The sequence below is a fragment of the Heterodontus francisci genome, unplaced genomic scaffold (assembly GCF_036365525.1).
Source record: "Heterodontus francisci isolate sHetFra1 unplaced genomic scaffold, sHetFra1.hap1 HAP1_SCAFFOLD_51_1, whole genome shotgun sequence".
In the NCBI taxonomy this organism is placed as follows: domain Eukaryota; kingdom Metazoa; phylum Chordata; class Chondrichthyes; order Heterodontiformes; family Heterodontidae; genus Heterodontus; species Heterodontus francisci.
The window spans coordinates 3,532,705-3,537,745 of NW_027141937.1; positions in this window are offsets into that span (position 1 = coordinate 3,532,705).

A 5,041-nucleotide genomic window follows, 5' to 3' on the forward strand; every position below is an offset into this window, starting at 1 on the left:
ACAAAACCCTCATGAATAACCATGAGGGGTTTCTGGGCTCAACGAATGTGAAACAGTTTGCGTACACTATGGGTATGCAGGAACATACTCAAGGACTGAGACTAGCAAGGACACCTGGTGTGGTAAGCAACACCCAACTTTATAGTGGATATAAAGAATGCTTCGATTAACATGCATTGTGTTAAATCCACCACGTGATGTGTTTCAACCTTGGGTGACTTCGCAAAGGTCAAAGCCGGCATACTGTTTTGTCAGGAGTGTGGAATCCTGCACCGCAGCACTTACAGGCAAAGGTCACGATGGTGATCCCACGGGCCATCGATCTGGTTCAGAGGAAATGATTCCTGTTCCTCCGGCCTGGGGATTCTGCTGTGGGGAGGCAATTTAACCATCTCTGAAGTTAAGATGCTGGTGGGCGGTCGCCTTCTCGTAGCAGATGTAATGTACAACAATGCTCCGCTCCAGTTAAGCAACGTATATGCCCCGGTCCAATACAGTGAGTGGCTGATCATCCTCCAGCAACTCACACTGCTGCTGGCGACATCCAGGCCGGTCATTCTTGGAGGTGACTTCAACTGCATCATTGATGCAGCTGGACGATCTGGCAGTGACGACAGAAAACTGGACGCTCCGCCCAGATTCTTAAATGAAACAGTAAAAAATGCCAAACTGCACAATGTCTTCAGCAAACCTGCAGACAGAGAGCAGCGTAGATACACATGGTCAAGATTGGACGGGTCTTCCCATTCCAGGATTGACTTCCTGTATGTGTCCCCTGCTTTCACGGTCAGATCCACCAACGTCAAGCCGGTGTTCTTCTCCGACCACTGCCTCTTACTGGTTGACTGTCACTTACAGGATGACCAGCGGGTTGGCAGGGGGACATGGAAGCTCAATGCTACACTGCTAACCTCAGAGAACATTGAGCAACTCAAAGGAGATTGAAAAAGTTGGAGAACAGTGAGACCCTCTTTGAGTATCCGGTGCACTGGTGGGATGCGATCAAGGTGAATATCAAGAGGTTCTTTATCTCCAAAGGTGTTCAGAGGGCGAGAGAGACAAAGGGAAATGTCCCAACTCCAGAAAAGAATGCAAAATCTGCTCCGGCTGCAGTCGATGGGGGTCGAGGTCAAGGAGGATCTCCAAGAGGTGAAGAGCCAGCAGGCCTCGCTCTTTGCCACGGAGGCCTCCAAGATCATCTTCCGGTCCAGAGTCCGCTCCATTGAGCAGCATGAGACGTGCTCGCGTTTCTTCTTCCAAAAGGTACACACAAAGAGCTCTGTGATCAGCAGCCTGAAGGAAGAGGAAGGCTCGGTCACAACTTCACAGTCCGACATTCTAAGGATTAGCAAATCCTTGAATGCTGGGCTGCACGACGTGAAGTCTAAGGACAGCACGTCCTCCCAGTCCTTCCTGTCATCTATCACAGAGGTCTTAGATGACAGCATGCAGGAGAATCTGGACAAACCACTAACTCTGGACAAGCTGACAAAGGCCATCAAGTCTTTTGAGACGAAGAAAACTCCCGGAAGCGACGGCTTACCAGTTGAGTTGTATTCGGCCCTGTGGTACTGGGTCAGCCCGGACCTGCTGGAAGTATACGAGAGTACGCTCCTGGCCGGCAGCATGTCAGAATCCATGAGGAAAGGCATCATCACCCTCATCTACAAGCAGAAGGGGGAGAGGGCAGAAAACAGAAATTGGCGGCCCATCTCACTGCTTAATGTATTAAGATTCTGTCCAAAGTCATCGCCAATCGAGTCAAGTCTGCTCTGGAGTTGGTGATTCACCCTGACCAGACCTGTACTGTACCCAGTAGGAAGATCTCTGATAGTCTCGTGCTACTCAGGGATACGATCGCCGATGTACGGGTCAGGAGGGTGGACACCTGCCTCATCAGCCTGGACCAGGAGAAGGCTTTTGACAGGATATCGCACACATACATGATGGATATGCTCTCCAAAATGGGGTTTGGGGAGGGAATCTGCAATTGGATCAAACTGCTCTACACAAACATCAGTAGCACAGTCCAAAAAATTGGGTGGGAATCAGAAAGTTTCCAATCAAATCTGGAGTCAGACAGGGCTTTCCTCTTTCCCCTGCCTTGTGTGTTTGCTGTATCGAACCCTTTGCTGAGTCTATTTGGAAGGATGCGGGCATAAGAGGGGTGACAATCCCAGGCAGTGGAGTCACTCAGGTCAAAGCCTCCCTGTCCATGGATGATGTTGCAGTATTCTGATCGGATCCGCTGTCCATTCACAAACTGATGAGCATCTGCGACCAGTTCGAACTGGATTCGGGAGCCAATGTTAACCATGGCAAAAGCGAGGCCATGTTCCTTGGAAACTGGGCTGACCGATTCTTTGTCCCCTTCACCGTCAGGTCAGACTACCTGAAGGTGCTGGGGATATGGTTTGTAAGGGCCGGGACGTGCACCAAAACCTGGGAGGAGCGAGTAGCCAGGGTACAACATAAACTGAGCAAGTGGGAGCAGCGATCTCTCTCTATTATGGGGAAGAACCTGGTCATCAGGTGCAAGGTGCTCACGTTGTTGCTGGAAGTGGCACAGGTCTGGCCCATACCCCACTCCTGTGCTGTGGCGATCACCCGAGCCAATTCCCGCTTTATCTGAAGACGTAAAATGGACAGGGTCCAGAGGGACACGATGTTCAAACCTCTGGATAAAGGCGAAAAAATGTACTCAACGTCGCCCTCAACCTGATGGCCACCTTAGTATGTGGCTGCATCAAGCTGTGCGTAGAGCCCCAGTATGCAAACACCAAGTGTCACTACGTGCTGAGGTTCTATCTGACCCCGGTGTTGCGAAGGATGGATCTGGTCACATTGCCACGGAACGCTCCATCCAGTTGGACTGTGCGTTTGTGGAAATGTTTGTGTGGAAAAACACCTTTGACCACCAATCCATCAGGCAGTGGTCTGCACGGAATGTCCTCAAGTATATTTTTGGAAAAGAAAAGTCTGGAAGAGGAAAGACCGGCGGAAAAGCTTGGTCCAAGGCCAAGTCTCGCTCCTCCCGGGCTGGTCTGCAGTTCCCGGTGGGCCGTGTACACAGGCTCCTGAGAAAGGGCAACTATGCTGAGCGTGTGGGTGCCGGAGCCCCGGTCTATCTGGCTGCTGTGCTCGAGTATCTGACCGCTGAAATCCTCGAGTTGGCCAGTAACGCGGCCCAGGACAACAAGAAGACCCGCAACATCCTCAGACACCTACAGATGGCCGTCCTCAATGACGAGGAGCTCACCAAGCTGCTGGGAGGGGTGGCCATCACTCAGGGCTGGGTGCTGCCGAATATCTAGGCCATGCTGCTGCCCAAGAAAACCAGCGCTCCGGGCACCAAAACCAAGGCAATCTGCCAGGATTTTATCAAATACCCAAAGGTTCTTTTCAGAGCCACCCACAGTATCATTCTTGTAAATCTCCTCTGTACTCTCTCCACAGCAATTATGTCCTTTCTGCAATGTGATGACCAGAACTGTACGCAATACTCCAGCTGTGGCCAAACCACCGTTTTAAACAGTTCTCGCATTACATCCCTGCTTTTGTCGACAAGAAAGGAAAGCATACCATATGCCTTCTTCACCACTCTATCTCCCTATCCTGTCACTTTCAGGGACCTGTGGACATGCACTCCAGAGTCTCTCACTTCTTCTACCCCTCTCAATATCTTCCCGTTTATTGTGTATTCCCTTGCTTTGTTTGCCCTCCCCAAATGCATTACCTCACACTTCTCCAGATTGAATTCCATTTGCCACTTTTCCGCCCACTCAATTAATCCATTCAAATCATTCTTCAGTCCACAGCTATCCTCCTCACCATCAATTGCACGGCCAATTTTTGTGTCATCAGCAAATTTCCCAATCATAGCTCCCACATTTAATTCCAAAGAATTATATTTTTTTAAAGAGATACAGCACTGAAACAGCCCTTCGGCCCACCGAGTGTGTGCCGACCATCAACCATCCATGTTATACTAATCCTACACTAATTCCATATTCCTACCACATCCCCACCTGTCCCTATATTTCCCTACCACCTACCTCGGGACAATTTATAATGGCCAATTAACCTATCAACCAGCAAGTCTTTGGCATGTGGGAGGAAACTAGAGCACCCAGAGGAAACCCACACAGACACAGGGAGAACTTGCATACTCCACACAGGCAGTACCCAGAATTGAACCCACCACTGAGGTCAGACTTACCACATCCTTTTAAAATAATAGTACAACGTTCGCAGACCTCCAATCCTCCGGCACCTCCCCCATATCCAGTGAAGATTTGAAGATGATCCTCAGCGCATCCACTATTTACTCCTTGGCTTCATTTAACAACCTCAGATGCAAACCATCTGGCCCTGGTGATTTATTCATTTTCAAGGATGTCAGACCCTCTCGTACTTCCACTCTCATTATGCTTATCGTATCTAATATTTCGCACTCCTCTTCTTTTCCGACAATGTCTGCATCATCCCTCTCCTTTGTGAAGGCAGAGACAAAAAACTCATTAAGAACCCCGCCCACATCTTCTGGATCCACACAGAAGTTCCCTTGTACATCTCTGATAGGCCATACCCTTTCCTTAGTTATCCTCTTGCTCTTAATGGACCGATAAAACATCCTTGGGGTTTCCTTCAAGTAGTTGTATCCAGTCCACATCCACCAAATCACCTCTCAGTTTTGTAAAATTTGCCTTCCCCCAATTTAGAACTTTTACTTTTCGAGCTGCCCTGCCATTACTTAGCTTTACAAACTCATTATTGCTCGTGTAATAAGTGTAATAAGTAGAATAATTTACCAGTTACTCACCGATCAGCATCTTCCCCTGTACCATGGAGGCTGAAAAGGCAGAAGAGAAGAGACCAAAGAGCACCTCCTTCCCCTAGTCAGTGAAGTCCCTCACACATCAACTCACAGCTTTACACTCTGTCCAAACAGCACTTTCTAATTAGTAATTATTCATAAATTACACAAACTAAAACATTAGTAACCTGACCAATTACAAGGTAGCTATTTGAGGGTTTTTAA